This window comes from Rhinatrema bivittatum, chromosome 4 (assembly GCF_901001135.1).
Source record: "Rhinatrema bivittatum chromosome 4, aRhiBiv1.1, whole genome shotgun sequence".
Lineage (NCBI taxonomy): Eukaryota > Metazoa > Chordata > Amphibia > Gymnophiona > Rhinatrematidae > Rhinatrema > Rhinatrema bivittatum.
In genome coordinates, this window is record NC_042618.1 from 229,019,511 (window position 1) to 229,032,129 (window position 12,619).

The window sequence follows — 12,619 nt, forward strand, 5'->3', positions numbered from 1 at the left end:
AATTTTCAGGCAAAGAGCACCTAGTCCCGTTTCTTGTTTTGTATTTTACTCATTCTGTGGGGCACTGAAATGTAGGCGCTGTTTACATGCAGAAGACTTGAAATAAATAAATTAACATTTTATTCTCCCTCGACAAGCAGGGCTTAATTAGCCATGACAAATAGCTGAATGGACCCATCTCTTAGCTCATAGAGCTTTTTCTCTATTGAGCATGTGTAGGAGTTCCAAAATGGGTATAGCCTTGTAAGCACCTCACTTTTTTCAACCAAACTATAGCACAGACTTGTACCTTTTTTGTTTTTTGATAACTACATATTGATATTTGTTTCAGAATTCTTGAAATTTTCAGCACTTTTGTATTATCTATCTGCCTTAGCAGCTCCTCAGTAGCACTTTTCAGTATTCAGGAAAAACAAGTTAAAAACCAAAAACAAAGGATGTCTGGCTTCAAAAAGGCACCCTCAGTGGCTTCAGCGATTTACATGTGTGGCAAAACGATTTCTATCACAAATGGCCATGACATCTGTTATCATTCTATCCGCCCACCCGACCGACCGTGAAGCAGCCCGTGCCGCCCGACTGAGTCGGAGCGCTCGACCCGCCCCCGATTCTGCAGTCACGGGGAGCAACCAATCAGGGGCAGCCCTCGCCGGCATTTAAATCACAGACCTGCTAGGCGCCATCTCTTTCTGCCTGGGGACAAAGCGATCGGAGGGAAGGCCTGCGCAGTCGGCGCCTAAGACCCGCCGGGGTAAGGCCTTCAAATAAATTCATTCACCCCGATGTTCCTCCTGTGCCAACCGCGAGGCAGCCCACACCGCCCACCCAACCGACTGCGAAGCAGCCCGCGCTGCCCGACCGAGTCAGAGAGCTCGACCCGCCCCCGATTCTGCAGTCACGGGGACCAACCAATCAGGGGCAGCCCTCGCCGGCATTTAAATCACAGACCTGCTAGGCGCCGCGTGCCAAAGGAGCGCGACAAAGGGGCCTGCCCCTTTGTGCACCCCTTCGTGCAGCACCTCAACTTCTCCTGCTTCCACAGTCAATCCCCCACTCTTTCTACTCCAGATCACACCATTCCTGCCCTCCAACTCCGAGACACCGGTAGCACTACTCAATCTACAAATACCTTAACTATCCGGATCCAACACTCATCCATAACAGCCAATCCAATAACAGCTTTCAATCAAACCCACTTCATCCTCGACAGCTACAACAAACCTGTTCCACTTCATTCTCAACTGCTACAATAAACCTGCTCAAACAATCACCCTCAATAGCATATATTAAAAAACTCTCATCCAGCATATCCCAGAGGTCATCTCAATGTACAACATCTTATCCTGACCTCAGCAAGGCACCTTCCTGCACTCATCCAGACCTCAGCAAGCATCCTCCTGCACTCATCCAGACCTCAGCAAGCATCCTCCTGCACTCGTCCATATCGTCCCCACACCCACCGGGGCTACTCCTAAACAAAAAATCACCATGTTACAAGCGTTTCCCATCCCTATTAGCTCACACCCATTCATTAACAGAGGTTAAACTACCCACTCTCAATCATCAATGCTCAAAGAGTTCATTGATCCCCATCATGACCTCTCCTCTAACTCAATTCCTGGGCCTCTCTCTAATCACCCTAACGCTTCTCAACTCTCAATCCCTTACAAAAAAATCACACATCCTCAATGACTACCTCCTGGACACCCAACCCGATATCTGCGCAATCACCGAAACTTGGTTGCAAAACACAGATACTGCTTTAATTAATCAACTTCCAATACAAATGTATGCTATCTTCTCTATACCCAGACTTAAGAGGGGGCGGAATACTGTTAGCCGCAAAGAAAGAAGTGAGACTTTCACATCGAACCTTGAAATCGGCACTAAACTAGAAATTGGATTATTCAAATCCAATCAGCTGCAAATTTGTCTAATATACGCCCCCCCCCCCCCCCCCCCCCCCGGGCTTCTAGAGTCAGACCCTTCTCCGCTCATCGAAATTATAGCCAAACACATCAATACAGACTCCCCAGCCATCATTTTAGGAGACTTTAACATCCATGCTGACTCCCCATCTCCTACTCCCAACTGTGAAGCCCTCCTATCTTCTTTCCAGGCCATGGGCTTCAAGCAAATTATAAATAAACCCACCCATAAAGCAGGCCACACTCTGGGCCTCATTTTCATAAATGAATCCATCTCGCCCAATGCCCCCCCCCACCTGTACCCCCATCCCCTGGTCAGATCATTTGTTGATATCCACAGAACTATCAATAAGGAAGAAACTGACTCCCTTCATCCCCAAATCAACAATCCATTTCAGAAAACCATGTTCCATGGACGACCTCAGCGCCAACCTGGCCAAGGACCTACCCAACTTGGACCTCTCCAACGCCGACATTTCTATGACTTCATGGCATAACATCACGCTCTCAATAGCAAATAAAATTTGCTCTATGACTTCCAAAGAAATCAATCCAGCACATCCTAACAAAAAACCTTGGTTCTCGATAGCACTGAAAACCTCAAACAAGACCTACGACACAAAGAGCAACGCTGGCGTAAGGATCCCTCCCCCGCCCTTCAGACCATCCATAAAACCGCTGTGAACCACTACAGGACCGCCATATTACGCACGAAGAGAGATTTCTATGCCAAAAAAATACATAACTTTCTGTATGACCCAAAAACACTGTTTTCATATGTCTCAGTCCTCACTACACCTGATCCACCAGTCATCCCGGAAGAAGAAGTCCAACACAAATCCACCAAATTGGCATTATTCTTCGATAAGAAAATCAACAACTTACTCACTCCTCTGACTTCCTCAAACACCCAGCCTCCTCCCAACTACAAGCCATCCCCATCTACTCACAAACCGCTACTAGAATCATCTGAACTCACATCTTCCCTGGAAATTGAATCCTTAATCAAGAAAATGAAGCCATCTTCACATCTTATTGACCAAATACCTACTAAACTCTTACTTACCATTCCAAATACTATAGCCAAACCACTGGCAGACATCATAAATTGTTCCCTCTCTCAAGGATCTGTCCCGGACTCTTTGAAAACTGCTTCCTTAAAACCCCTACTAAAGAAACCCAACCTGGATCCAGCCAACCCCGCAAACTTTTGCCCCATCGCAAACTTACCATTCATCGCCAAACTAATGGAAAAATTGGTCAACAACCAACTCACAGACTACTTAGACTCTCACAACATTCTCTACCCTTCCCAATTCGGTTTCTGGAAACGCTTAAACACGGAATCACTTTTACTCTCGTTAACAGACAACATCCTGATGGGCCTAGACAAAGGCCAATCCTACCTACTGGCCCTTCTTGACATCTCCGCAGCTTTCGACACAGTAAACCATGCAATCCTCCTCAACCGTCTGGCGGAAATCGGCATCAAAGGCTCAGCACTCAATTGGTTCAAATCTTTCCTCAACAATAGGAACTACAAGATGAGAATAAACGATAATGAATCCCAGCCCATCCCTTCCAATCATGGCGTACCCCAGGGTTTCTCGCTATCCCCCACACTGTTTAATATTTATCTGCTTCCCCTATGCCAGCTACTAGAAAGTCTTAACCTAATTCACTTTATATATGCTGACGATGTGCAGATCCTAATCCCTATCACTGATCCCAACTCCAGCACCCTGAACTTCTGGAACAACTGCCTTCTTTCCATCAATCGTCTACTCTCAAGTCTCAATCTGGTTCTTAACACTTCCAAAACAGAACTACTAGTCATCTCTCCGAATGACAATAACCCCCTTATCAGCAACCCACTCTCACCATTAGTAAACCAGGTGAGAGACCTCGGAACTACTCTTGACTCCAGAATGAACCTCAAAAAGTTCATTAACAACACCACTAAGGAATGCTTCCACAAGCTACATGTTCTAAAACAGCTAAGACCCCTCCTACACTTTCAGGATTACCGCTCAGTCCTACAAGCCATACTGTTTTCAAAGATTGATTATTGCAACGCGCTTCTCCTCGGCCTCCCATCCTCCTCAACCAAACCACTACAGATGCTTCAAAATGCCGCAGCCAGGATACTTACAAACTCTTGCCGTAAGGACCACATCACACCAATCCTTAAAAACTTACACTGGTTTACCCATCAATTATAGAATACTGTTCAAGAACCCTGTCCATCATCTACAAGACCATCTACCATCAATCCACACTCCAACTCAAAATACCTCTCGAACTTCACGCTTCCACAAGACCGATCAGGTCGGCATACAAAGGATCGCGCCAGGCTCCCCCCAACAAATCTGCCAGTCATACCTCTATTCAGAAACGAGCCCTGTCCACTGCTGGACCATATCAATGGAATCTACTTCCCCCAGAACTTCGCCAGGAACAATGCCCTTTCTCCTTCAGAAAGAAACTGAAAACTTGGCTGTTCTCGCAAGCCTTCCCTTGATGGATCACTCCTCATCTATCAAACACTCATCCCTTAATTGTTCACAGTTCCCCCCCCCCCCTCCCTCCCCTGGATCGTTCTTTACACAGTTCGATTTTTCTTATTAGGCAATCGTCTAAGCCAGTATCATATGTTGATTGTTACTTACTTTACACTTTAGAGTTATGTTAAACTAAGTTCTTTCGCTTTTAATTCTTCTGTTCTGTAAATCCTTGTTCATTGTAAATCCCTGTTCATTGTAACTTTCTTCTATTTAATCTGTTACCCCTGGTTACGCTGTAAACTGGTACGATAAGACCTTCGTCTTGAGCATCAGCATATTAAAAGAATGTAAATAAATAAATCTGTATCTAGGACCTGACAATGGTGCATCTAATTGTTACAACTGACTGGATGTCACCATAGACCATGAGATCCAGAGTCTAGAAGATGGAGGACTTACGTAGCTCTGCAAAGTCCTGTTTGATCCTCCTCATGGAGTAGAGCCTCTTCTAGCTCCCCTGGTGCTTAATGAAGCAGGAGCTCTTCAAGCAGAGCAGCTCCTACTTCGGTGCAGACCTTGGAACCTTCCACCTTGTCAGGATTGAGTAAAGTGTGAAAGTGCCTGACTTAGGAGTCTATGAGCCCCACCCGGGACCTAAGGGGCTCAGTGGCAGCTAAAAAGATAAAGCATCATACATCAGAAACAACAGTGCAAAGTTCAGGGTCCACCTAAGTGTCATCAATTTATAGAGGCTGGGAGCCCATGACGCCTTGGGCACAGATCAGCATGTTGGCAGACCGCAGCTTGGTGCTACTGACCAAACTATTAAATCATTCAATGTCAGGGAAAAAAGAACCACGCAATAGCCGCACTTGCACTGATTCTTTTAATACAGGAAACCAAAGCAAAAACAAGATATTTTCTGACTTATGGCTGCAGTTGAGAGTAACCAGAGTAGACAAGATATAGATTCTCTTACCAGAGGAAGAGAGGGAGAAACCTGGAACAGCTAGCAGTCCTTCTGGTGCTACATTAACTCAAAGTCCACTGCAAATTCTCAAGAGATGTTGTGCCAGCAACAGCACTTCCTTGCTGGCTACTAATGAAGCACAGCTGTGTAACTGGGGAGGGTTTACTCACAGCCACTGGGATTCTGGCTGGGTCTAGCCCTGCCTACAATGCCTAAGAATCTACTAAATCCTTGCTCCCCGATTCCTCATGAGCCAGCATAGCTCCTCCAGCATGGCTCCAGACCCGCATCAGACAAAGCCAGGGGTTCAAAACCCCCATAGTTCCTCACAGTTAAACAGTCGCTGATTCTGACACACTATAGAAAAGTTGGAGGTCCAGAGGCGATATGCTCCATCTATCTCCCCCTAACTCCAAGGCACAATCACCATCGAGGCTTTTGCAACAAGGTCTTTCATTTGTAGACACCATATCCTATTTGCTCAGTGTTGCCGCCCCCAAGGCAACTGCTTCAGAGTCCAGAGTAAGCCCTTTAAGAAGGTTTGCTAATTTCAAAAGATGTTCTTCCTCCATCTTCTGGCTAGTGGACACAGCCACCCTTAGACCAAGTGACAAAGTTGGTGAAGACTTTCTTTGATCCCTGAAAGCTAAGAACAAGAAGGGCACGCTCCAATCTTTCCTGCCTAAAGTACTGAATTTGATCCCTTAAGGGGGAGTTGCATTTACCCTCCACATCAAACAGAGGATCCTACCTCAGTTGCCTGTGTCATCATTGAGGTTCTGAGTTAGTGTCCCCTCAGCTGTTGAACAGGGGGAAGGATCAACAGAGATTTCTTCAGAGCCCCAATCTGAACTTTCTCATACTCCAGGTTTCTGGATAAGTTAGGAAATTCCCTGGGAGTCAATGTTCATAAGGACAAGAAGCCCTACACAGAAATATTTTGCCTTCTCCAGATCCTTTTAAATACTGGCATAACCTGCAGTGATCCTGCAAGAGAGAGAAACAAAAATGTAGGAAAGTTCTGTCTCCTATGCCCCAGTGGCCAAAAAGCTGGACCTCAAAAATAGTTCAGAAGTCTGTGGGCTTCCGGGTAGTACAACTGCCCCACCAATAAGTTGTAGTGGAATCAGTACTGAAATGAGAAAAGAAGCCAAGGATATTCTCCAGCACTCACCAGGTATAGATCCTAAGCTACTAGATAACTTTAAGCATCAAACTCTGGAAAACATTTTTCTTAATTGTCCATATTATAGTTTCCCAGTTTTATGTAATACAGTACGTATTTATTTGCATTCAGAAGCTGAAGCCACTGTTTATACCCAGGGGACACAGGTCACTCAGATATACACAGGCTCCTCTAGATGCTGAAGAATGTGAAGTCATTTCATTCATTTAGTATAGAAGTCATTTGATACTGCAGCCAAATTTTGGCAGCAGCTAATGGAGCTTGCCGAATGGTTTGGTTAAGGGCTTGTCTTTTACATGAAGATGTACACAGCAAATTGGTGGATGTGTCCTGCACCTGGGATCACCTCTTTGGAGACAAACTCAGAGAGACAGACACTCAAATCAAGGAGCAACATGTAGCAGTCCAGTCTCTCTTGATGGACTCTGAGCAGTATTCATCATGGAAGTATCCTTAACTCACTTTTAAGTGCTCCTGTTTCCAGAGAAACATTTTCCGATAGTTCAATGGTATCGTGTGCCATCTATGCTTCCACAGCAACATCATCTGGTGTGGGGGCGACAGCGTGAAAGACATCAGTCAGAAATACTGAAATAGGCCTAGCCCAAGTCTGGGCCCAGTGTTTTGACCAGTCTTGATGTTAGAAGTCAGCCCTTCCAGTAGAGGGGAATATTCACCTCTATCTGGAGGAATGGTGAAAGATCACCAGAGACCGTAAAGTGCTCAAGATTCTGGAATCTGGTTACATACGGCGGCATCCTAGCTTCTGGCACTACCCCATTGTTCAGCCCTTCAATCTTGGATCGGTCTTACATAACTCAGCTTTCTCTCAAATTGAGTTAATTTCTCGTCCAGCGGGTGATAGAACTTGTCCCTCTCAACCAGGATGGCTATTTCCTTATCTTTAAGAAATCTAGGGGATTGAGCCTGAACAAGAGTCTGTTTATAGGAGAAATTCAAGATGAACTTTCTCCACCTCATCCTGCCTTTCGTTCATGCGGGAGGTTGAATGTGTTCCCTGGATCTGAAGGACATGTATGTTCACATATCCATCTATCCCTTTCACTGGCCCTATCTTCATTTTTTGTGGTGGATTCATCTTGCTACCAATACATAGTGACCCCTTTCAGACTCTGTGACACAGAGGGGCTTCACCAAATGCCTGGTAGTGGTAGCAGTACATCTTTGTTGTCGGAGCATCTGTGTTTTCCCTTACCTGGATGAATGGCTAATAATGGGAACTTCCCACGCAGGAGTGTTGAATTCCATGCAGGAGGCAAACCAACTTCTTCAGTCACTTGGTTTTATTGTGAATTTAGAGATATCGAACCTGATTTTATCCCAGAAAATCAAATTCATAGGGACATGGATAGACTCTCTAGAACAGTGTGTTTTTCGTGATGGAAAGAGCATGCTACCTCCTATCCCTGGTTCAATGAATGATACAAAGGGAGTGAGCTCTAGTCAGGGAAGTGTTAGTTGTTCTTGGTCTCATGGCAGCATCAGTTCATGTGGTTCCCCTAATCAACCTCCACATGCAAATCCTACAGTAGGACTTTTGCACCCAGTGGGACCAGTTATCTCAGCTCTTATCGACACCAGTAAATGTCTCTAAGGAAATGAAGGGCACTTCACTGGTGGCTAGACCCGAATACCTCAGAAATAAGGCCCCCCCCCCCCCCTTCATCTGCTATCCCATTGAGTGATACTGGTAAGAGATGCTCCACCACCAAGAGGTGAGGAGCACACACAGGTCCTTTCCACACAGGGAACTTCATCAGTAGTGGAATGGCTGTTTCAGATCAATCTGTTGGAGCTTTTAGCAATCAGATACATCTTGAGAGCTTTCTCACGTCTCCTGGAGAAAGATTTCTCATCCAATAGACAACCAAATCACTATATTTTATGTCAACAAGAAAGGAGAGAGAGGATCATAGACTCTGTCCAGAGTTCATAAGGATTTGGAGGTGGGCTTGTGACCACCAGGCCTTCCTACAAGCGACTTAGTTTATGGAGATTTCCAACATGCTAGCAAATTGCCATAGCAGAGTGTTTTTCCTCATAAATAGGCCCTTCTTCAGGCAGTAGCAGACAGATTATTTGATCACTGGGGCCATCCATTAATCAACCTGTTCACATCAGAGAAAAACAGAAAAGTATAAAGATTTTGTTCCATTCTTTAAAGCAAACATAGATCTGTTCCAGATGCTTTTCTGCTCAAGTGGAATGCAGCTCTCATGTAAGATTTTCCACCACTTCCACTAATAGCCAGGATGGTGAAGAAAGTTCTCAACGATTGGGCTCGTTTGGTACTTATTGCTCCAGGGTGGCCCAGATAAGTGTGATTTTTGTACTTCATTCAGTTGTTTGGGGCCAATCTGATGTTTTTAACTGTCTGTATCATCCAAATCGTCCCTCTCAACTTGACAGTATGGCTGTTGAGCATTCTCTAATCGCTTCCCTATCCCTGCTCAAGGAAGTTGCAGATGTGTTGGTTTCCATCAGGAAGCCTTCAACGAGAAGGGCTTACAACTTTTAATGGAAACTGTTTTCATTCTGGTATTGACAGGGCTCACTGGACCATTCTGCTTGCAAACCATGGGTATTGCTTTAGTACTTCTTGCTTTCTTCCTCTGGTGTCAGTACCTCATCAATGGAGATGCATCTCTGTACCATAGCAACTTACAAGGTTCATGTAGAGGGAAAACAAATATCTGCTCATCCTTTAGTGTTAAATTTCATGGCAAACTTATGACATATGAGGCCTTGGGTAGCCAAATCACCGATTCCATGGGATCTCAATGTAATACTGATAAAGCTTTTGACGCTACCTTTAGAACCACTGAAATCTGCTTCCTTGAAATTCCTTACATGGAAAGTGTTCCTAGTTTGATTACATCAGCTAGAAGAGTCAATGAGCTTTAGACATTGCATATGTGGTGAGTAATGTACCAGTTATTCCACAATAGTATGGTGCTCTGCACCCACCCCAAGTTTCTGCCAAAAGTAATTCGGTTTTTCATATAAATCAAGCCATCGTTACCCATGTTCTTTCCAAGGCTGCATACGTACGAAGGAGAAAAGGCCCTTCATTCATTCATTCAATTGTAATAAGGCCTTAGGTTACTATTGAATGAAAACTCAGTCCATCTTCAGTCCTCACAACTATTCTTCTCTTACCATCCCAACTGCTTAGGTATGGCAGCTGCCAAGTGCCCTTTTTGCAGCTGATTAACAGACTGTATTATGCATTATTATGCTTTGGTCTCCAGTTCACAGACACTGATAAGGCTCATCAAGTATGAAAAATGGCTACATCATTTGCGAGCCATGCTTATCAAGGATAACTGCAAAGCTGCAACCTTTGTTTAGTTCTCACCTTGACATCATATTACTGTCTGAACAATTTATCAAGAAGTGACAGTAAATTTGGACAAGTAGTTTTGCATAGCCTGTTCATCCAATAGTCCACTCTTCATAGTGTGGTTTGGCTTGCTTTTTCAATAAGTGCTTCTCTGCAACCCTTAGCTTTTGACTCCCTACATGTCATGACTAATTCAGCCTTGCTTGTCTACGGAAAAGCAAGTTTGCTTATAGTGAACAGTGTTCTCCGCAGTCAGCAGGATTCTTAATATCTGCCTGCTCCCTGGACTACTCGGGTGAAGCTCAGATTACAATCAACTGAGAGGCTCACAAGGTGGTGCCCGCTCGAGAACTCCCAAACATGCTCAGTAGAGCAAAAGCTTTGTGCGCTAAGAGAAGGGTCCATTTGGTGCCATCAGATAACATCTTCTATGTGTAGTAGCTAATTCTTCCTGCTATCTACAGAGAACACATTTTTCAATAAGCAGACTTGATAAATCTATTTAACAGAAGTACATTTTACAAAGTTCAGCTGGATAGCTCTGTTAGCAGTCCCAAACCCTGAGGTATAACATGCTAATTTACATGTTAAGTTCTGAGCTGTGAACCGCGGGATGCAAATAGTATATTTCAGGATTTGGGGATCATATGTTCATAAAACTGTTTTTCAGTTATTTACTTCTGGCAGCTTGGTGGAAGTTGTGATAGTCGTCATGTTCTTTGCTGTAATACTGCAGTAAGATCTAATCCTGGGAAGGGGAAGGAAATCTGTGAGAGTTAACCTTTGTTGTTTTGAGGGTTTTTTTTTTTCATGTTCCTGTTCATATCCTCACTCTTCATATGATTAGCCCTTCCTGAAAACTATAATTTCTTAGCATCCAGTCAGATGAATCCAGGACAAGTGGGTTTATGCACTCTTATCAGCAGATGAAGACTGAGCAAGCTAATGTCACAGTACATATACCCCTGCAGTGACCTCAGCCTGCCAGTATTCTCCGTCTCCAGCAGATGGTGGATGTGCATCTCCCCACTGGGGATTGATTCTCTTTTAAGTAAGAGAATTAAGGGAAGAAAATTACCACCCCACTCTCCTGCAGTGATACCAGTTGGTTCTTTCCTCAGTTGAGAATTCCTGAGGTGATTTCCGTGGTCCCTCAGAGGTGTGCCTTGGTCCAGTAGCTGGTTTTTGCCAGCATAGACTTAGTTGCTTTTGCAGTTGAAGGCGGTGGGTGCTGGAAGCCGAGTTGAGTGGTGACTGCACATACCCTCTCCCCCCGCAGCCAGAGACCATCTCTATGCTCAGACCATCTCTGTGCTCAGTCAGGTCTTAAAAAAAAAAAAAAGAAAGAAATATATAAAAAGAACATATCGACACTCCTCAGGCATTCGCTCAGCTCATTGTCGGCAATAATGGCGCCTGTGCCTAAGAAGCCTAAGTGCCTTTCTCTTTGCTCTGTTTGTCATATTCAAGCGTCTCAGTCAAGAGTGCTTGCTGAATTGTGCCAGCGCTGTTTGGAGGCTCAAGGGGACTTGTCTTCCTCTGATTTCACTAAGCCTGGTTCTTCCCAGCTGGATGTGGGTCTCGGTAAAGATCTTGCAGGTGGGGCACCTGATTTTGGTTCTCCCCTAACTGGTTCCTCAGCAGGGGGGGGGTGGTAGTTCAGTCAGTACTCCTCAGGTACCTCATGGTCTGGATGCTTCTACCTTTTCCTGGGTAGAAGTATTTAAGGGGGTTACAATCCTTTCTTCGGGCTCAGTCCTCGGCCCTGTGCGATGCTCCTAGAGCAGAGGCGCAGGTAAAACCTTTGCTTGGACTTTCTGTTACACGTCTGTATACCCTCCTGAGCGACAGTGGTTCCTCCAGCTGGGGATCCGGACAGCATGGATGACGACACTGATCCTGCCTCTCTTGAGGATGGGAACTTTCCTCCTGGATTGGAATCGTATAGAACTTTGTTGCAGTTCTTTCGCAGGGATGAACTGCCAGCTGTTATTTCCCAGACATTGACCATTGGAGCAGATTCCATTTCTGAAGAAAAATCCCATTTTAGTCTCCTTGCATAAAGCCTCTTGTTTTTACCCCATGCTGGAGGCTTTTCAGGAATTGATTGATCTTGAATGGGATGCCCCAGAGGCTAATTTGAAAGGGAATCATTATTAGAAGGCCTGTACCCTCTGGATCCTGTGGTGAGAGACCAAATATGTTTTCCGAAGGTGGATGCTGTGGTGTGTGCAGTCTCCAAACAGACCACTATTCCCATGGAAGGAGGCATGACCTTGAAGGATGCTCATGATAGAAAGATTGAGACTATCCTTAAGCAAGTGTTCGAAGCTGTGGCAATGTCCTTGCAGATTGCTTCTTGTTGTTCCTTGGTGGCTCGCTCTTGTTTGCTTCTTTCCCAGGGGGGGGTTTATGACTCTGGGGTGAATCTCAGTTCATTTATGGAACCAGCTACTGGTTTTTGGCTGATGCAGGCTGTGATTTGGTCCGCACTTTGGCCAGAGGGGTGGCTTCAATTGTGGCGGCCAGGCACCAGTTATGGTTGAGAAATTGGTCAGCTGATGTGACCTCAAAGGCTAACCAGACCAAATTGCCCTTTAGCGATTCGTTCTTGTTTGGCAGCGATTAGGAGAAACTGGCGAGTAAGTGGGGCCAATCTCCTGTTCC

At 45.0% G+C, this 12,619-nt stretch overlaps 1 protein-coding gene across 20 annotated transcripts in view; it reads left to right on the forward strand.

The window, feature by feature from the left end:
* Positions 1 to 12,619, forward strand: part of MICAL3 (microtubule associated monooxygenase, calponin and LIM domain containing 3) — a 756,715-nt gene that overhangs the window by 400,428 nt on the left and 343,668 nt on the right. The gene's annotated exons all lie outside the window — the stretch shown is intronic.